Consider the following 22,579-nt stretch of genomic DNA (forward strand, 5'->3'; position numbering starts at 1 on the left):
CTGTCACTGTTACTGTTGTGTGATGGCAACAAAACGGAGTTTATTAAACTTGTGATCTCTGAAGATGAGACTCTGGCTGGGGAACCTAATTTTTATTCACACAGGCTTCCCAGTTATTACAAATTAGGCTCTGGGTCACAATTGTCTTGAGGCTGTGTTCTTTGTTATTTGTGCTGCTTGCCAACCCGTTCTATGTGATGTCCTTGTCAACCCCTGGCAACAACAAGCACAAACAGAGCCAAGTGAGTGCACATTTAGCTGCTCCATCGTGGCCAAGAACATACAGATTTCTACTGCTGCAGAGTACTGTGTCAGGGCCCCATTAGGAATGTGGGAGAAGTACTTGTGGCTCACTGACTGCAGTTCCGTCACCCTTACGGAATTGGAAGTGATTACAAAGAATGGGGAGGAACAGAGGATGAGAAACAACACAAAGGAGACTCACCAGACACACAATGCTAAAGACAAGAAAGAGCATCACAAAATGGCATGAAAAAGGGAGGAAGCCAAATTCACCGTTGATGCAGGTGGATCCAGCTTTACAAAAGTCAATGGAGTTGCACCCTTTTCTGATAGCACACAGCGGAGGACAACAGGGGAATGGAAGACCATGGGCAAGGATGAAGAGATATGACAGAGTTAAAGGAAGCACCAACCCAAGTTCAGGTGAACTAATCTTAACATGATCAACAGTGACAAATATGCTGAGGACACAACAGATTTCCCCAAAGAGGAAGAAGAGAAAGGACTCCCACTTTGCTCCTGGCAGAAGAATTGTATTGCCTTGGTCTTCGGTTTTAATCAGTATCATCAGTGTTATTCCCATTATTTTCAAACAGTGATGCCAAAAGGGGCTTGTTTACACTAGTGACCAAAAATATGATTAATTTCATTTTAAAATGAAGTCTTTGCCACCCAATTTTAAAGTCAGAGTAGCTAAAACATTCACTGTCTTTCTTCACACTCAAAACACCAAACACTGACAGATTTGTGACCATTTTCCAGCTAAAAAATTCCAACACCTATAAATATAATTTAAAAGATGCAAAGAACCAGACCGAAGTTATACAACTCTCAAAAGCACAGTTAATAATGAAAAGGTTGATATATGATTTATTAATTGAGGCGTTGCCAAACAATTACACTGTAATTATAACTACAGAAACTATGTAAAAAACCTCACGATCTTACCAACTTCTTTAAAACATTTTCTATAGTTCACCACCTTATGAACAGAGAAAGTATGAGCATAAAGAGCATTTTAAATTTCATGAAGATACAGAAAGCAGACTTGAAATCAAAGTAACTCCCCCCTCCCAACCAGTACGCCTTCCAACAGATGGACATTTACTTTATAAAGAAAATAGATTTTTATTGGATTTTTAGGCCTATAATAATATTCTTAGAATCAAAATAAATATATTAAAAATGTACAAACAGTATCTGGACAAAAGAAAAATATTTTTAAAATGACACATTGTTTAAAGAAATAAACTGCTGTTTCTTTAAAAATAATTTTCATAAAAGCTAAATCGTCCTTAGAATCTTACAACTATTGGCAAGAGAAACACTGGGATGAAATTACATTAACTTGATTTGGAAAGGTTTCTATAGATGCAATTCAGGCAGAAAAACCTCAAATACGTTCTGCATAAAGCCAGATTTAAATGAGAACAAGCTTTTGTGTCTTTCTGATCCAGGAAAGGATTCCTTCAGCTATTGTATACCTGAAGGGGGGAAAAGTGCATGCGTACACACAGAGATAAATAGAATCTACTGTATTTCTCAAACACAAGAGGCAGGTATAATTTGCAATTAAAATTAAATAATCAGGCATGCAACTTCACCGGCATCAAAATGTAGCCAATTAAAAGCGTTAACTATTTAATATATCTGCATTCTTAGAATCAAAATAAATATATTAAAAAATGTACAAACAGTATCTGGACAAAAGAAAAATATTTTTAAAGTGACACGTTGTTTAAAGAAATAAACTGCTGTTTCTTTAAAAATAATTTTCATAAAAGCTAAATTGTCCTTAGAATCTTACAACTATTGGCAACAGAAACACTGGGATGAAATTACATTAACTTGATTTGGAAAGGTTTCTATAGATGCAATTCAGGCAGAAAAACCTCAAATACGTTCTGCATAAAGCCAGATTTAAATGAGAACAAGCTTTTGTGTCTTTCTGATCCAGGAAAGGATTCCTTCAGCTATTGTATACCTGAAGGGGGGAAAAGTGCATGCGTACACACAGAGATAAATAGAATCTACTGTATCTCTCAAACACAAGAGGCAGGTATAATTTGCAATTAAAATTAAATAATCAGGCATGCAATTTCACCGGCATCAAAATGTAGCCAATTAAAAGCGTTAACTATTTAATATATCTGCATACATGCTTCTGAAGAGTACACAAAATGTCATCAATAAGAAATGCTGAATTTCTTTAGTAAATTTTTTTAGTAAATTTAAATTAAATAGAAGAGTTTAAGTACACATGGGAGAAAAATATTTGCAAAAACTATTATGTCAATTAAATTCCACTAGAATTTATATTACTTTAAAGTGATATGAACTGAAACTGATCAAGTTCTGAAACCTGAATTAGTATTTTATTTCCCAATTTCTATCAGTCATACTTCAGTGTCATTACTCTGAACACAACACAGGCCTAAGGAACAACAACAGCAGTCTTGCAAATGCAGCTTTGCTTAGCCTGTAACTATGGCACTGACAGGAATCTGTACCTATCTGCAGTAGTATTTTACTTCCTCCCTTACCATGGTTTGCTTAATTAAACCAACTCATTCTGATTAAATAGCAATGCAGCAGAAGACAGAACAAGATCAGAAAAACATTTTTACCCACTTATTTGGTACTTAGATTTGTAAAATTACTCCATCCTCTGCTAGCCCCCGCAAAGATTAAATGAACAGAATGATTTTAAATAAAAGGAGTCTGAGATTGTTATGGGAACATTTGGACAAACAACGAAGTATTCAGCACTTGCATCACTTAAAGTTTTCTCTTTAAGGATGCGGATAAAATTACCCCAAATATTGAGCAGCTTTAGACTTAGGAAAGGTAGAAACAGAATAAGATGTTTTGAAGTTCTTGCTGAAGAAGAAAACAAGAGCTTGGTCTCCTCCAATGAAAGAAGTACCACAGAGAGTAGGCAGGTTGCCAGGCAAACTCGGCAGCGTGACCGCACTGCATTGAGTTTCTTTAATGAAAGCCAGGAAAGAACACATTACACAGTGTTTCTTCTGAGAACTAGCTAGCCTCCAGTGATTGAAATCAATAAAAACAGTCGGCATGGGGCCCAGTGGGGGAAGAGAGAAATCTCTACTACAGCATTCAGTTTGCTTTCCACTTTCTCCGTCTTCCTAAAGTTAAACTTTGAACACCGAGACAAACTACATTTTCAGCACTCAGATGATTTTGAGAGGGATGGTGGGAAGATAATGTTTTAATTTTCCTTCTGCTTTCTATGCTCCTTCTGCTCTCTTACGGAGTTCAGAAAATGAAAGAGTTGTTTTTAATTTGAATCCTGCCTGGAAAAACTTCTATGGACAAGTGCATCATCCTACACTTCAGAAAAGGGATGAATTTTACAGTGAAAGGATGTTAAGTGGTGAAAGAGAAAAGAAAAAATGGAATCTTATTCAGCAAAAAGTACACTCACTGGCTAGAACGTCAACCACTGCTGTGAAAGCTTCTGAAACTGCATTCAAAAGAGTAAGACCATTGCAATACACAGTCTAACGCAGCTGAAACTTATAAAAATACATGCTCAACGCAAAAGACAGGATCACAAGGAAAACAGTGGGTAAGTTGGTGCTGTTTTTAATGATTCAGTCTCTCAAGTTTGAAATCAACAATGCACATTTCCACTGTAGTTTCTATAAAAAGTTTAAGTGTTTCTTGTTAACTCAGCTCTCTGAAGACTGAATATTTAAAGTTACATACTATTTAAGTAAATTTGATTTATATCATTTTAAAATTCTGCTAGGTCACTGATCTTCACAGAGAATTATCAAATATTCACAGAATATATTTCCTTGGGTTTTTGTGTTTAGTTTTGTTTATTGACAAGGTATGATCAGGCCATTACGCAACTCCACCCACTCCAGTGTTCCATGCTCTTGGAGGTCTGTTTGCTATTTTAATTATGAAACACTGCAGGGACCACAAGTTGAAACTGAACTGAATTTGAGAAACTGCCAGTAATGAAGTTCTAATATGGCAGATATGCATTTGTTTGACTTATTTTACAGAGCCCTTAATCATCATAACAGCTACACTACATACCTAAACTGAGTTCTGTGTGCTTATTTAAAACATAAATTATAGCAAATTGTATATATGTTGGTCAGTCTCAACTGACATCAACATGTACATACAAGGTATCTTTTAAAGGCATTTCTAAATCATTTATTATTACACCCAAGGTGGCTTTTTTTTGGTTGATATATTGTTTGAAAAATGTTACATAGGTATACTCAGCACTTTAAACATTCAGCCATAATAACTGACATAGCATTTCACAGGGAGATACAAGCAGAAAGTGGTGCAGACAGATTACTAATGCAGAAAACCCTTTAGATAATAATGAGACTATGATAAGGGATCGATTCTGACCACAGCAAGGATGAGCAAAAATACTGAGTATGCATCTTCTTTCATAGTGTTCCGGCTAGGCCTGGAGAGCCACTGTACCTTAATGTGGGGGTGCCCTTTGAGCAAAAGCACCATACATGCCCTCTATGCTGGCTAGCACTTGCTGGTGACAGCAACATATATGCTGACCTATTGCAGGTGGGATGAGGGAGGAACTGGGTTCCTCTAAAGTCCCCTGAGGAATGTGTCGTGTGGGCTGGTGCAATAAGTATCTGCACCCATCCAGCACAATCCTGCAAATTATAGAGGGAGCATGCCTGAATGACTGTAGGGGTGAAGGATGGGAAGAAGAGACTTTCTGTGCCTTCCCACTTGTGCTCCAGCAGGCTGTATTCATCCCTTGGTGCCTTAAAACACGTTCAAAGCAGGGAACCTCATTTATGTCAAGGATGAATTTTAAGGAATACTACATGATGTGAAGCTCATTCTAACTGTTGGAAGTAACTGAAAAATGAAAGTTTGTTTTTTTAAAATCCTTTTGGTTAATTTTATGAAGCTAAGAAAACTACACTGGTGACAGTTTTGACAAGCCGTATGACATTCTCAATAATCTTTTATAATCTTCTTAAAAATACAAATGTTCGACTATCCACGTTGAAGGATCATTTCTTAAGACAGTGTTAGCTGAGGTTTAGGTCCCGATCATTTGTAAAGTCATATTTTTTGCATGCAAATGAGGTAATTATAGGTGCAGATTAGTAGCTAGGTGTGCAATTATCTGCTTTGCTTGCACATCTGTGGAATTTTGTTGGTACAACAGGTGCATGCACATTGTGCAGCAGCACTCATTGTTCCTTCTTTGGAAACTTGGCCTTTTATGGCCACTTTATTGTTTCCATTCTATGAAAATACAAAAGACATTAAATCTTGCAAATTACCAGTCTAACAATGGAATTTGGTTAAAGTCTCCATAACTGAACTGAGGAGCTGTTACTTTTGCACAAGTATTTACTTAAATATTTTTAAAGCACATATTTTTTCAATCAAATGTTGGAAATAGCTTAGGTAATAATTTCTGAGGTAGCAACACATCAAATTTTTTTTTCATTGTTCCAATCTTCAGTACCATATACAAAAAAAGATACTTGGCAGAGCAGCTGGTCAACATATAATTAAGTAACATCCATTAAAAATAAAAGAACATGGTTACATACAATTCATCATAGTGACAATATTGCTAGTTTTTGACACATGCCCAGCTACCCCAAATTCTACTCTTTCCCCTAACCACTCATCCAACAATGCTTTCCTTGTTTTGTCCTTTGCCTCCGTAGGCCACCCTGAGCAAATGACAACACCTAAGGTTAAGGAACGTTGGCGGTCACTCCCACAACAAATGAACTAGCACTTTTTCTACTACTCTTACAGCAAAATACACACCTATGCAGAGCGGCCTATGTGCCACATAAATCCCACTTAAGCCTTCAGAACAGGGCTTAAATGTGACTTAAGTAATACAAATGGCTTGCACTGTCCTTCTGTTTGAGGTGAATTTCACATACCCCTCACCACTCTTCTCTTAAGTACTCTCTGAAAAGTCTAAGGCCTGGTCTACACTGAGTTAGGTTGATGTAAGGCAGCTTACGTTGACCTAATTGTGTCTATGAATGCACTATAGCCTTGCTCCCGCTGATGTAAGTGCCCTACTACGCCAACATCATAACTCCACCTCCATGAGAGGTGTAGGGTTTATGTCAGTGTAGTTATGGCGACCAAGTGTCCATGTAGACATTGTGGGGTTACTTACATCGGCTTGTTGACTTGTCATTCTTGTCAACTGACAAAAAGGCTGCTCACAGCTTGTGCTGTCATCTCAGGGCAGGTGTGGGGCTTCCCACTCTGAGCCGGGCTGCCCCTAAGGTGCCGGCATCCCACTTGGAGCCAGGCACCTGCCGTGAGCCTGGGTGGCTGCTGAGTTCCTGGAGGGGATCCAAGAGCCCAGGTGGTTGCCATGTGCCAGCAGAGAATGAGGAGTTTGGGGGGCAACTGGGTTCCCAGCGGGGAGCTGCAAACCGAGTTGACAGCCCAGGTTCTCAGCCTCCCACACTGCCCCTCTGACATCAGTGGAAACGCTCCTGGTGAGGACCTGCACCACCGAAAGAAGGATGGTAGTGTGGTCATGAACCACCGCAGTAATTACCTCCCATTTAAAGAGATGAATAACCAGGCTTGGCTGAAACACTATATTTGTCTATACTGAGTGGAGAAAGAATGTTTTGGTCTCTTTCAGATGAACATGATCTGACACTTCTTGATCATCATAAGACTTCTGGACATCTTGGCCCACATCCTCCAAGGTATTCAGGCATCTAGTTTGCATTGATTTGAATTGGAAACACCGAAATACCTTTGAGGATCTGTGACCTCCTACTTATACTGGTGGTTCATGCTGATGGCATTAGATGGATTCAACTGAGCACTTTCAGTTTTCCTGTGATGTCATTAAACAGCGGACGGACTCTTAAACTGATTGGTTTTCTGCAGTTTATCTACTTTAATATATAGACAAGCTGTAGTAAAAAATGGTTCGAGAGGCACAATTTTCTTCTACATACTGAAAAGTTATGAAGGCATGAGACTGTAATTATTAAATGAAAGATGAAGGGCAGTTTTCTCTAGGCAAGATAGGTTTTCTGCAAACTGCTGTATACAGGTCCTGATATTTCACTTAGGAAGAAATGAATTGTTGTTGTAAAAGGTAATGAGTTTCACATTTTTGCATACTTTTTAAAAAGTATCTACTTAATTATTAATCTGTCATCATTAGTCTCAGCTCCAGAATTCAACAGAATATGTAACTAGGGGAAATTAGTGCTCTGGGATTCATTCTCTGCTGTCATCTCTCTAACTGTACATCCTTCCACCTAAATTAAGAGAAAGGATTACCTAACTGGAGAGTGACAAATTACTAATTTGAGAGAACCAGGACCTCTATAATTTGATTTATTAGGGACTTTTAAATAACTATTTAAATATTCTACCATTTATTCCTTATAATTACCATACTTATGTGTATTTCTATTTGCCATAGCCCAAATATCAGACAAAGCACCAAAATGGACTAAAAAACAAATAGTGAGGGCAATTTTACATTACGGGAATTCATTTTTTAGCAAAATTAACTTGTTCTATAACATCCCAATTCACTATTCTACATCTCTGATCTAAAATTCTCAGAATAATAGCTAGAGTACAATGGACCTGATTGTGCATTGCCCAGCACATTCAGACCAATGCAAGCGGCACAAAAAATCCTACCATTGTGAACTGTACCATTCAGAACTACCATACTCACCTTGCACACACTTTACAACAGGATAAATGCCTGCCTGTGGTCCAGGGAGATGGAGAATTGGGGCCAATTTTAATCAAAACAAGGAACTGCTGTAGGAGCATGTTCCAGCATTTACATTTGACTTTGGGTATGTCTAATAATAACTCGATACAAATGATTCAGTTTCTCGCTGCTAATTTTTCAGTGGACATGTTCTGTGCTCAAACATATGTGGTTTCCATGGATTTCAGTGGGAATCTTTGAAGCACACCTGAGACCTTGGAACTTTAAACTCAAGAAAACAAACACAGCAAAAACTGCTGCTTATGGCTCATGCACTGAGCAAGATTTCTAAGAGTCTATACTAAAGTTTCTTAGATTTTCTAGCTTCTTCTGGATCTGTTATTCTCTCATCCAATCCAAAATTATCAACTCCAAATGGTTACATCTTATTAAAAGAATGATTGGTGGCAACTCTATAGCTAATGTAGACTCTGAATACTATGCTGCATTGGTTTCAAAAAGAGATTCTTAGACATTTGAGGATCTGAGTAAAAGCTCCATCTCAGAACAGAGGTACAATTCCTGCCTTCTTCCACCATAAGAGAGGTTGCTCTTTGAGGAACCTTCATATGAAACTTTAAAAACATCAGGAGAGCAAGAGAAGAATTGAATTATCTTGATATAGATTTTGATCAGATTATGTACTTCTGTAGTGCACTCATAAGCTATGAGAGAAGGTCTCCTTGAAAGTCCTCTGGAAAAATATATCCATTTTATTCTGTATTTGAAGATGCATTGAAATTAAAGTGTAATCTGTTCCCAAAATACCAGATTTCTCGATTAAGTTTGTACGTTTTCTGCTCTTGCTAGTTCTCTGATAACTGTCTGGGACACTAACCTGAAAACTCTCTACATTTACTACATAGTACTAGAACACTAAAATGACATCTGTTTTTCATAGCATCAGGTGTACCTTCATTATGTTTCTGTGAGGCAGAGCAGAAAATTGAAAACCAATTATGATTTAAGACCCCAAATTAAAACCTGTCGACTGTTAAGTAAAAATACTCAATAAAACTTGTTTGCCTTTCAACAGACATACTGAAGTAGTTTGCAGTGTTGTTATAGCCATGTTGGTCCCAGGACATTAGAGAGACAAGGTGGGTGAGGTAGTAGTATTTTTTACTGGAAGAAGAGCTCTGTGTAGCTCGAAAGCTTGTCTCATTCACTAACAGAAGTTGGTCCAATAAAAGATACTCCCTCATCCATCTTGCCTCTCTAACGCCTCTGAAGTAGATCATTGTAAGTAGCATAAAAGCAAGGATTTATAAAAACAAACAAAACAAAAAACCAACCCCCCCCAAACCACAGAATCAAAAAGAGTCAGTCTTTTTCAGTTATGCTAAAACTTACCTTATCCTAAAACGTCTTCTACCTCGCTACAGAACATTTTCAAATTATAAACATAAATATTAACTGTTTAATTCACAAGTATGAAAGTTATTTCCTGATTTCAGTTTGGAACATTCTATTTCTGAAAATTAATCTTTACACCTTTGTGGTAGAGGAAGTCACATAGTTTTCTTTCAGCTCATAGCTCATATTAGCTAGAGTATCAAACAAATCCCTGAATGAATACTTACTGCGCAAGGGGAAGAAATGTATATTGTAATAATTTTATATAGGAGTCATTGACCAGGGCTCCACTGTGCTAGGCCATGTACAAACAGAGAAGAAAAAGATGATCAGTGCCCAGAGAGTCTACAGTCAAAGCATTAAACAAGATGCAACAGGTGGATACAGACAGAAAGATGGAGTAACGCATGGAAACAATGAGACAAAACTGATCAGCATGATAGGCAGTGGTCTCAGCACACCAGCTCCCTATTTGTCGTTACGTTTTTTGTAGGCATCACAGTAGAGTTTAATGAGGAATTTGAAGGAGGTTACTTTGCAGATGTTTATGGGTAGCTCCTCCCATGTATGAGCAGCAGCATGTTGGGGGAGGAGAGGAAGCACACAGATGCTTCTTAGAAAATTTAAGCAGTGGGTGCAGGAGGCTGGCATTATGGGTTGAGCAGAGGCAAGAGAGTCGACATCTTGATGGTGAATGAAAGCTGAGAAAGGCTGTATGTTATGCAGAAAAAATAAGCAAGAGTTAGATGTAGCATGGATGTGAAGACCTAGAAGGGGGCCTGAGTCAAAGATGACACCCAGGGTACAGGCCTGAGTGCCAGGCAGGATAGTGGTGTTGACCACACTAACAGAGAAAGGAGGTAATGGGGAGGGGCTTGGGAGAGAAGATGGGAAGCTCTGTTTTGGCCATGTTGTACTTGAGCTGATGGCTAGACATCCAACAGGAGATGCCAGACACAGGCATAGACTGTAGTTGAACAGAAGGAGACAGGTTTGGAGTAGACAGGTAGATCTGTGAGTCATCAGCATACAGATGGTAGTTGAATTTGGGTTTGCGAATGAGACTGCCGAGAAATAAGGTGTAGAGGAAGAATAGAAAGGGATCAAAAGTAGAACCCTGTGGAACCCTCAGAGAAAGTTGGAGGGCGGATGAAGGGGATTGTCCAAAGAACTCACCGAACAAGTGATTAGAGAGATAGGAGGAGAACAAGGAGAGGCCAGAGTCGCTGAAGTGAAGGGAGTACATGGTTCAAGAAGAACATGGTTGATGGTGGCAAAGGATATTAGAGCCTTTGGCAAGAGCAATTTCAATGCAGTGCATGGAGTTGAAACTAGTTTCAAGAGGGTCTAGGAGGAGAGGAACTCCAGACCCTGATTGCTGACACCATGTTCAAAGAGTTTAGAGAGGAAAGGGAGAAGAGAGATGAGGCGGTAGTTGAAGACAAGCTCAAGGGAGAGGGAAAGCCATACTGTATTCTGTCACTCTTGGAAGAAATTGGCAAGATCGTGCGCAGAGAGGAGTGGTGGCAAAAGGAGGGGAGGGTTCGAGGAGTGAGTAAAGACAGTGAAAAGGCAGCTGGGGCAGTGAGTCTGGGGTTCAGTGAAGCTGGAGAAGTAGAGTTGTTTAGCAAGGAACATGGCATAGAGAAGTGGCAGGAACAGGAGAGAAGAATCGCAATAACCCCACCAACATCTGATCCATGGAGGGCATATGAGAAGAGGAGACACCTCCACAAGAGAAGGCAGACGCAGATGCAGTGCCTGATGAAGGGATTTAGGTCTCTGTGAGAGCCAAGAGACAGAGGGAGCGAGATAGAAAATGAATGACTGAAATCATTTGAGACACTGAGAGGGCATTTCAGATACAGCAAGAAAGTGGAGGGAGGAAGGGAAGGAGGGAAAGGTGTGATGTTAAGAATAGGGGCAGGAGAGGGGCAGAGGTGGTGGCAGAGACACGTGTGGAAAGTGGAGGGGGTGGGGATGGAGGGAGCACCACAGTTGGGGCAAATGTCATCAGAAGTCAGCAGACAACAGAGGTTGTGCTTGTGGGATCTGCATTTCTGCTGGTGGGAGAAGGGGGGAAGAAAGCAGGTGGGAACTGCTGGTGGTAAGAGGGATGGGGAAATGGAACCAGTAGGCGGGAGGAAGGGGTACAGATCTATGGATGCAGAAGAGGGGTGTGTCATGGGGGAGTGAGCAGATGGACAAAAAGGAAAATAATAGAAGAATGTTGTGAAGGTAATGCTAGCACAGCTGTCCTTCAAGTAGATGAGGATGTGTTGCCTCTTCCTGCTAGGGAGGGAGAAAAATGAAGCAAGCCTGCACCACTGTGAAGTCTGAGGGGAGAGGAACAAGGGGAAGTGGAGCAGCTCACCAGGGCACAAGATAGAGCAGTTTTCATACCATATAAACCTCACATGTTTTCAACAACATTACATAAACACTTCTTCTTACACCAAGGAGACAAACAATTTATTTCTGGATCATATCTATTTTGTCTTCAGTGATTTGTTTGTTCAATTCTTTTCTTGCTTTAGATGCTGTCCTTTGGCAGCTGGAGCTATTATTTCCTGGATCACAGGGTTTAACTATTCAGCAAATGCACTGACATCCCTGCCCAAAGAGAACTGCAGAGCAAATCCAGGAAACACAAACACTAGCAGCCGGGGAAATAACTAGAATCCAAGCGGAGTTCTAAGCTTTTCTAGCCGTGTCAATTTCTCTCTGTAGTGGCAAGATGCTGGTTTGCTTTCTGTATTTTAAAATGGGGTTGTGATCAATAAAACCTCCACTCTCAGCCCCTGCAATTTCTGCTCTAAGTAGTCGGCAGATTAAACTTCTGTTCGTTTTTTTAAAAGGATTCACACTCTTGCTTGCTACTTTTGGATGGGTAGCTGCACAACAGTTGTTAAACTGCAGAGTACTGCAGTGTTCTAATAATTAGAACAGACTGTATGACTGGCTACAAAGAAAATTTGACTTTTGTTATGAGAGGGTAACATTACCAAAGTAAACTAAGGTTTTTAGTTGATAGACTTCCTCTCTTCCTGCAATTTAGAAAAGCAGGATTATACTAAACTGATGACTATATTAAACTAAAGTAGAACTTCAATCCTTAAGTATTTTTTGTGAGCAACATTTTTTTAATTGATCCTTCAGATCTAGGGATTTTTTTAACAACACTGAAGGCTTAATTTTAATAAAATATGATATAATTAAGAACCTAGCCCAATAGAGAGAATTTGATGTTTACATATACTAAAATACAACAGCATCTGGATAGTGTGATTAAAGTGGTTAAAGCTGCTCTGTTCTCCATTTGCCATCTGTTGCCATCCTTTGCCTTATACGTTTCCTCTCATCTCATTCCTGTTTAGTACAGGTCTACGCTACCGGTTAAGTTAATCAAACTTATGTCACTCAGGGTTTGTGAAAAAGCACCCCTACCATGAGCAATACAAGTTTCACGCTGTCCACACCAGCGCTATGTTGGCGGGAGATGCTCTCCCGCCAACATAGCTTACGTTTCTCGCCAAGATGGAGTAATTATGCCGACGGGAGAGTGCTGCATCAGTGCAGCTGCGCCAATGTAGACTTAGAATAATAGAAGATTAGGGTTGGAAGAGACCTCAGGAGGTCATCTAGTTCAACCCCCTGCTCAAAGCAGGACCAACCCCAACTAAAGCATCCCAGCCAGGTCTTTGTCAAGCTGGGCTTAAAAACCTCTAAGGAAGGAGATTCCACCACCTCCCTAGGTAACCCATTCCAGTGCTTCACCACCCTCCTAGTGAAATAGTGTTTCCTAATATCCAACCCAGACCTCCCCCACTGCAACTTGAGACCATTGCTTCTTGTTCTGTCATCTGCCACCACTTGCCCTTAGAGAAGTTCCCTCTCTGAAGTGCTAATTCAGCTCAGTATTCTACTGGAAGCCAGAGGCAATGCCAGGTTGACTGAGGTTAAAATCAAGTAACAGATTAAAGATTCTGCATTATAAAACAGAGCATGTAATAACTATTGAACCGAGGAATTAGAATGGATCTATCTTTATTATTTACTGAGCATGGACAATGTGCTTTGTGCTGTACAGAACTGAAGAAGATAGTCCTCAGTACAATCAGTGTTTGAAAGATGTTACCAGGCATGCCGGAACAATTTGTACAGTGGGGGTGCTGAGAGCCATTAGAGCAAACTGTAAACCTTGTATACGATGGAAACCACTTCAAACCAGGGGATGCTGCAGTCCCCTAGTTCCAGCACCTATGGTTGCTACCCACTTGAAATGTACTTTATATACATATTTCTGATTTTTCCATGCTATAGAGCTGCTCATTGTCTTTTGAAATTAATCATGCTAATCTGAGGAAAAGGAATTCATTCACGGTTTCCCTTTAAACAACACAAAACAAATGAGAGCAGAACTACATCTATCCCATCTCAAATCTATATAATTATCTTCAGAGTTCTTCATTCAGCTACCTAGTGGCTAGATATTTTAGGACACTGCTGCATGTTAGTTATTCCTCTAAAGGAGTGAAATATTTTCACCTTTAGCTGTTTTGTAATTAAGTCAGTGTCAGGGTGATAGAATACAAAGTAGTGATGCACTGGGCCATAGATATCCTTTCTGGTTAAAACGCACTCATCGGGAGATATGTTGCCACAATATGAAAATAATGTAGAGCTGCCTGAAATGCCTGTTTTTATTTGCAGTGCAGCCAAAAAATCTTTAATAAGAGTCATTTATGTATCTTAGGAAGAGGAGTACAGGGAAAAAAGATAATGAAAGTGGAATAAATACTTTCAAAGTTTATTAGATATAATAGTTCACTCAGAAAAATTGATATTTTCTTCAGTAATTGAATTTTGTTGTATTACCTTAGCTCTGACTTATAAATGTATTCTTTTTATTTAAATATATTACATTAAGCATATGCAACCTATTTAATATAACTTCGGTGAATTAAGTGAAAATTGTAATTATAGCCATCCTTTATACTTCCAATTCCTTTAGAAGAAAATTACCACATTTTTGGTATTAAAGGAGTACTGTAATGTTATTAGGCTTTTCTTTCACAAACCAGTAAAATGTGAAACATTCAAATATATTATTTTTAAAATATATGCATCCGGTAATGGGCATTATTAAAAACTGCACACGTACATTTATCAAATTGATTTTCATAATGAGGAACTTATGTTTTGTACAAAGTGCTTAGACGAATTAGTATAGACCTAATGACATAGAACAGAAAAGTGTTCAGGTTCAAATTCTCCAATTCCTCAAACATTAGACTAACTTTTTTCTTCTAACATTAAATCAATATTTGAACAGTAGAGCAAATATTTGAAATGCAGCTAGTTAGTTACCTATTACAGAGAACAAACTGAAGTTAAATTATTTCTTCCCCTAGAAATGCTGAACAAAATCTGGATTTAGTTCATAATATTTCAAAGAATTTATATATTTAATTTTACCCTCAAATTAGAACCCTTCTAAGATATTATGGTTATAACACCATTGGTGTACAGGCGGCTTAATCGTGAAGGAAGACATTTCGTTCCCTGAGGATCTTGGTCTAATTTGGACATTCACATTACAAACCCTGCTACTGCAAAGTGCTCTTCACTTAGCAGGATCAAATGAGTAAGCAGCAGCAGAGCCAGTTCAGACAACACTGCCAGACCAGTAGCCACAGACAGACTCTGGCTCATAAGTGTACTATCCTACCAGGAACAGGCTGAAATGTTAGTAAGATGTTTACTAGTCATGCTCCAGTGCCGTATGTTGTGGAGTACAAGCTGGTTTGTGATGTAGAAGCTCTGCAGTGTTAATAATTTAACCTCCGGGGATCACAATATCTCCCTTTTTATCATGACGTGGCTAGGTCACACTGACACTGTCCTGATTTCCCCATCTTTCTGTTTAATAAAATCCTCCATCCACTATTTCCCCGGTTACTCCCTCCCACAAACACACACAGAGAATTTCTGGATGCATTCCGTATACTCTTCATCTTGTGGAGCTGATACCCTCCCATAGTTGTCAGGCATAGAAGTTTAATACAGGTGAGGTGGAGATCATACAATGAATAATAGACTGTTCAACTGGGAGCATAATTACATGATATAACTAGATTTACTTGTGCCAGCTGTGAGAATCAGGCACAAGAGCAACCGCAGATAGCGCTAATAGGCATCATTATTTGACAGAAAGACAAAAAAAAGTGTGCTTAAGTTTGAAAGAGACGAGGACACATTTTAGACATTTGTTATCAAAATATATCAGAGGCTAATCATCTGGATGAAAATAATACATAACTGGTATCTGGTCCAAGTACAAAAGGAGTTACACCTGAGATTACAACTACTGTTACTATACTTGCAACTGAGAGCAGCAGATTAATGTATAATATTTTTTCAACTGCTAACACAAGAAAGTGTTGATAAAGGAGGCCCACAGTCGAATATTTTTAAAATGAATTTTATAATGATTGACTAGAAAATTGGTCATGTTAAAGATGCAAATTAATACTGCAGCTTAGGTACAGTTGATACATTGTATAAATTTAAGTCTCCATTAAATTAAAAAACTACAAACAAAGAACAGAGAAACTTTTCATTGGTGAAATGTCATATAACTTTGGTTTGTTTAGTTTGGTTTTGTTTGCTTGTTTCTAAAGGGGGAGGCAAAAGTTGACTGCAAAATAAAATGAAAGAAAGATTCATACTAAAATCTTAACAAAATATGTAATATAGACAGAAAAGAGATAAAAAGTTAAAAGTGTAATCATCTCAAGTACAGTTTAGCTCTAGTTTAAGGCAGCACAACCACAAGGAAGGAAAACTATCATCTGTTAATTCTGAATGAACAGTGGACTTGAAACACCTAAATTAAACTATTAGGATTTGGTTATTAGAAATCTAAAGGAGGGCGGGGGGGGGGGGGGAAGAACCCAACCTTTTCCAATAAAGTCTCAGATTACTCTTACAACCTCAATGTCAAGGTTACTTGCGCATCCTTAATCTATTCAAGGAGATCCAGTACCGCCACAACTGGTATTTTGTTTAATCCATTTGTTCATCATTTCATTTGAATAAAAACAATGACTGAAATCCCACATGGAGAATTCGCAGAAACACAACAGGTTCAAAATTGCATCCAGCCCCTTCTCTTCTAGGCAGTCCGATAACTCCCTTATTGTTTCCTTGATAGCCTCATCACTTCCCTGGCAGCTTTTTAGAATAAAGTTTTAATTCTCAGACTGAAACAAGAACCTAGTGTTTCCAGTATCATAAAACTTGCAAATACACCTCTACCTTGATATAACGCTGTCCTCGGGAGCCAAAAAATCTTACCGTGTTATACATGAAATCGGGTTATATCGAACCTGATTTGATCCTCCGGAGTACGCAGCCCCGCCTCCCCAAAGCGCTGCTTTACTGCGTTATATCTGAATTCATGTTATATTGGATGGCGTTATATCAGGGTAGAGGTGTATTTATCATTTTTCACAACCCTGATTGATAAATGAATAGAGAATTTGTAAGTATTTAGCCAATCTCTTATATACTAAAGTAACTGGGGACTTTCTCCAGTTATATTAGTCAAGCACTAAATTGCTAATTGTATTTTGTTAGCTGCCATGAGTTTCAGGGTAGCTGGTTGTCACTTAAGGTCTGATTTGACAAACTCTTTCTGATAGAAGAATTACTTCAGTTACAGTATGGAATCTAATTATTCTGCAGTGCCAATTAGAATTACTTATATGAGTATGGATTTGCAGACTGGGCCTTTTATTTTGCCACTACCAGTACTTCATCTATTATGAATATGTTTTTTTTTCCCCCCATGGTTCTTCAAGATGTGTTGTCCACAGGTTTTTTCCACTCTGGTGTGCATGTGCCCCATAAACACAAGACCAGAATCTTTTTGAACAGCATTATCCGTGGGGTCACATGTGCAGTCTGTATGACAGCTAGAAACCTGTAGCCGAGGGCATAAAGGGCAAAATGGCTGGAAATTTCCTTCAGTTCCTTCGCTAAAACAGATCCATTGATCCAGGACTCTGCAGTAGGGAGGAAGGAGTGCAGGTTTTGAAATACACGTGGACAACACATCTCAAAGAACAACAGTTATTGTGGGCTAAGTAATTGTTCTTTCTTCTTCAAGTCCTGGCGGTAGGTGTTTATTGAAACAACAACTGTAAGACAGCTCTGCCAAAGTGGGTGACAGATCTCGAGCCCTCTACTACGGAGTAGCACCGGCTGAAAGTGTGAACTGTATTTCAGATATCTGTTGTGCAAATTTTGGAGATTGGAATTGCCCACCAAATCTGCAGAGGCTGGTGGAATGGGCCCCGCTCTGTCAGGCAGATCCAAGCAAGCAATCATATAAGCAAGTTCTAATGCAGTTTGAAACATTTAGATAACCTTTGTGTGGATACAGGCTGATCTCTCAACCTGTTGGCAAGGACCAGAAACAGTGTAGGAGAATTCCTGATTGGTCTCATTCTCTTCAAGTAGTCATGACATCAATTTAATAATCATTACAACTGGGTCAGGATAAACTAATTGGAAAGAGTACTAGTTTTATATTTTTAACTATATAAAAATCTGTTTGATTAAGTTACTTTATGTTTGGTCCCATATTCTCTGGGTAACAGTGGTCTGGAAGGTTGGCATCAATACTTGCCAGTCACTTCTACATGATCACCTCTGTCCACCCCAGGAGTAGTTTTAAGCTACAATTGGGTCAACTTAATATGGGTTCTTGGGTAGCTAAGAAGGAAAATAAGGGATGCAGAATGGCTTTTTTGCCCCTAAATCCAGTTAGATTATAGTCAAGTGAAAACTTCAACAGGAAAAAAACATCCATAGGTAAAAATTGCTGTAGTACTTTAATTATGTTTGTATATATTACTTGTGCAATTCACAGGGAACAGTATGCAGTAAAGCATAATTGAAAATTGTACATCAAGAGGCAAGAACCATTTGTATGCAAAAGCACATTCGTAACCATTGTTTCAGTTTAGAACACTGTCAGATAAGCCCCAAACTTTCAATTTTTCTCACATTATTTCTCAAGGTTTCCCTGTACAAATTGCTTCTTTGTTAACTTGCTGATGATGACAATGTACAAGACAAGAAGCAAACAAAAAACTCTTATAACTCTAGGATCATTTGCATGTTCAGTAATACACAGCTAGATAACCATTTAAAATATAGGAAGAACAGTTATCCTACTGTATTTAGCTTGGATATTGAAGTTTAATTTATTACAGTGTGGCTACAAAACTGTAACAATTTATATGAAAGAATTCATGCGTTCCACAAAGAGTATCACTGAGGCCCAGTTTTAACCTGGGGCACTATCAAAGACTATTCTAGTTAGCAAGTTGAGAAAGAGAAAGGAAACCTTAGCAATTTTCTACTGTAAGTGACAAAGAAAGAAAAAATGCATTGAATGCTTCTTGGTTTCCAAACGACTTATAGCAACCCCTCACTAAAACTGTTAGCCCTGGATTATTTAAGCACCGGGATATTAATGCATGAAGAAAATGTACTGAGACAATGTGTGAATTTATTTCCACTGTTCCCAGTGATGAATTATTATATAAATGCAAAAACAAACCGAACAACTGTTTATGGCAGCAAATCTTATTTTGTCTGTTTCTAATTTTCAAAGTTATGAAGTGAACATCTGGCATATTTTGTAGGACCCACTTTCATCCCCATGCAGGGTATCTTGCAATACAAAAATCCTAGAAATTACATAGAAGAAAACTATGTTTTTATCATTTAGCCCATTTTTGCAAGATTGTTCCCATATAATACACCTCTACCCTGATATAACGCAACCCGATATAACACAAATTCGGATATAATGCGGTAAAGCAGCACTCTGGGGGGGGGGCGGAGCTGTGCATGCCACTGGATCAAAGCAAGTTCGATATAACGTGGTTTCACCTATAATGCGGTAAGGTTTTCTGGCTAACAAGGACAGCGTTATATCGAGGTAGAGGTGTATATTTTACTGTATTTTGCCATACCTAGATTTAAATGTTCTGAGTGTGGGGGATTCCAGCACTCTCTTTAAAACGCTATTCCACAGTCAAAAAGCTGTTATATATAGCTTCTATACAGTTTGCTGACTGATCAATAGTCTGCCCTTTTAACCTCTAAAATCACATGCACGATCATTTTATGGAACCTGGGAAGGAATTAACATCACACATGCATTTTAAATACATATTACACAAATGGCCATGGGGAGAAACACTCCACAAATGAGATCAAGACACTTGCGTAACATTCTGTATGTGCTGCATTATCTTTTCAAGTGGAATTTGTGTTTTTAGACAGCACCCTTTGCTGCAGCATCTGGGTGCTGTAACTATAAGCAACAGTTTCTCAATCAGAGACAATCATAAACTATAGAGTTTGCCACAACATTTAAAAGGCCAAATAAACAAATATGCCTCCTGCTTTCTCTAATGCTTGCTTTAGCATAGGCTTGTGTGAATTATCATGTTGGGAGATGCAACAGATGTGGGCTCTGAAATGAGAATGCTCTATCAGTAGTTTTGGATAACAAAACTATAGGAACAAACAACAAAAATAGCCCAGCATAACCACCATATTAGGACATTATGGCCCTACAAATGCATGTAGAGCAGTGGTGGGCAACCTATGGCCTGCATGCGGACCATTGGGGTAATCTGATTGTGGATTGTGAGACGTTTTGCTGATGACTGTCCGCAGGCACAACCCCCGCCTCGCAGCTCACCGTTCCTGGCCAATGGGAGCTGCAGGAAGCGGCGGGCCAAAGGGATGTGCTAGCCGGCACTTCCCACAGCTCCCATTGGCAGGGAATGGCGAAGCGTGGCAGTGCCTGCAGACAGTCCACGTCAGCAAAATGTCTCATGTCCCGCAATCAGATTACCCTGATGGGCTGCATGCGGACCGCGGGCCATAGGTTGCCCACCACTGATGTAGAGTATCTCATCAAAGGCTAAGATGTTTATCCATCAGAAAGTATATTATTACTTGAAATGTTACATGTGTACTCTGAAACATCCAATGATCATAATCAGATTTCATGTAGGAATACAGAATTACAAGAAAAATGACTGACTGATCTTGATACTGCATAGCCAGTAATGAAATTCTGCTATAAATGTGCAACAAATGATGAACAATCTGGACTAAGTTACATCAATGGTATAATTTGCTAAAGAATGAAGGGATTTTCATTTATTACAGTATGTGTTTGTACAGTGCTTAGCACAATGAGGTCCAGCCTGGCTGTGGTCTTCTGGTACTGCTGCAGTATAAATATTGATTGGTCTGGCTCCTTCGCTGGAGTAAATCAATGAAGATCCATTGACTTCATTGGAGCTACACTGTTTTATGCCAGTGGAGGAGTTGACCCATTATCCTGACTCCTGCCTATGCCATAATATATGTGATAGACCCTTATATGAGTTTAATAAACATATCCAGCATTATTTATTCTTTGTGCTTATATCAGATACCTGGTGATTGTAATTTTGGTCGCTTTTGTACTATTATTTCACAGGGTTTAAAGCTTTGTCTAGGTTTGTAATATAAAGAGTGGCATTTAGAAAGTTTTAATGGTGTCACATCTCAATACAGAAGCCTCTTGATTTCACATAATTTGAAAACCCTCAGATAGAATAGGGCCAATTTAACGTATCACCCTGAATCAGCTTTATTCATCAACATAACACTGCCTATAATTCAGTTCAGGGGTACAGTGTCTAGTTATTTTATAATCTAGAATACTTCTGCTGGGCAAACGCTACAAACCAGAAGCAGTATTGCATTTTGCATTGTCAAACAACCTAACAGGAAATGTCACTGTTATGGTTTCTAGGCACAAGTGATAATTGAATTGGAAGGAAAAGTTCAAGAAAACAGTAATGCTCTTGTGTATTAACAGAAGGCCTGTTCTGCTCTGCAGCTTGCTATCCAAGACTATTTCCTTCCTTAATATTAAAATTCTAATCAGCCTTCATTTCATCTGCAGAAAAGTACGTCAATGTAAATCCTGCATGCAGCTTTTCAAACAACAACAACAACCTGGAATATCAGACCCAACATACTGCTGCAGAGCATAAATAGATTTCAAATTAAATCAAAATATCAAAACTGCATGTGCACAAGTCCAGAATATTTGGAAAATATCAAGTGTCTTTTGAACAACTGGTGACACAGTATATCGATATTATAAGACGCAAAAGTTTGAATTTCTAGGTTTAACCATTTTAAGGAAGGAGACTTGGAGTTTTAATATCACAGAAATAAAATGCAAACCTAGAAATATTAGATACACTATACACCAGATCTGAATTGATAGTTTTAGAGTTTACAACAAGAAGGAGAAATGTGTCAGTCTGTGGCCTATAGTATGTATCTCAATAGACAGAAAAGAATACCCTAAAATTCAAGCTACTCAAGGGAGGTGCACCCCAAAAAACAAAAACTCTAGTAGGTGGGAGAGTCTTTAGGATCCGGTACTTTGGAAGAAGAAAAGGACCTAGGGGTTACAGTGGACGAGAAGCTGGATGTGAGTCAACAGTGTGCCCTTGTTGCCAAAAGGCTAACGGCATTTTGGGCTGTATAAGTAGGGGCATTACCAGCAGACCAAGGGACATGATCATTACCCTCTATTCGACATTGATGATGCCTCATCTGGAGTACTGTGTTCTGTTTTGGACACCACACTACAAGAAGGATGTGGAAAAATTGGAAAGAGTCCAGCGGAGGGTAACAAAAATGATTAAGTGGCTGGAGCACACGACTTATGAGGAGAGTCTGAGGGAACTGGGATTGTTTAGTCTACAGAAGAGAAGAATGAGGGGGGATTTGATAGCTGCTTTCAACTACCTGAAAGAGAGTTCCAAAGAGGATGGATCCAGACTGTTCTCAATGACAGCACATGACAAAACAAGGAGAAATGGTCTCAACGTTTTCCACTAGGAGGGTGGCGAAGCACTGGAATGGGTTACCTACGGAGGTGGTGGAATCTCCTTCCTTTGAGGTTTTTAAGGTCCGGCTTGACAAAGTCCTGGCTGGGATGATTTAGTTGGGGATTGGTCCTGATTTGGACAGGGGCTTGGCCTAGATGACCTCCTGAGGTCCCTTCCAACCCTGATATTCTATGATTCTATGAAT

The 22,579-nt window shown here is 39.0% G+C and overlaps 2 protein-coding genes across 6 annotated transcripts in view; one reads left to right on the forward strand and one right to left on the reverse strand.

Annotated features, from left to right (window-relative positions):
* The window catches only part of C10H7orf50 (chromosome 10 C7orf50 homolog), a 200,222-nt gene that overhangs the window by 45,724 nt on the left and 131,919 nt on the right, over positions 1-22,579 (reverse strand). The gene's annotated exons all lie outside the window — the stretch shown is intronic.
* GPR146 (G protein-coupled receptor 146) overlaps positions 3,235-22,579 on the forward strand; it is a 64,973-nt gene continuing 45,628 nt past the window's right edge. For both annotated transcript variants that reach the window (XM_030579171.1, XM_030579168.1), the window contains exon 1: positions 3,235-3,835. The gene's annotated coding sequence lies outside the window, so the exon portion shown is untranslated. The remainder of the gene's footprint in view (positions 3,836-22,579) is intronic.

The sequence above is a fragment of the Gopherus evgoodei genome, chromosome 10 (genome assembly GCF_007399415.2).
Source record: "Gopherus evgoodei ecotype Sinaloan lineage chromosome 10, rGopEvg1_v1.p, whole genome shotgun sequence".
Classification (NCBI taxonomy): Eukaryota; Metazoa; Chordata; order Testudines; family Testudinidae; genus Gopherus; species Gopherus evgoodei.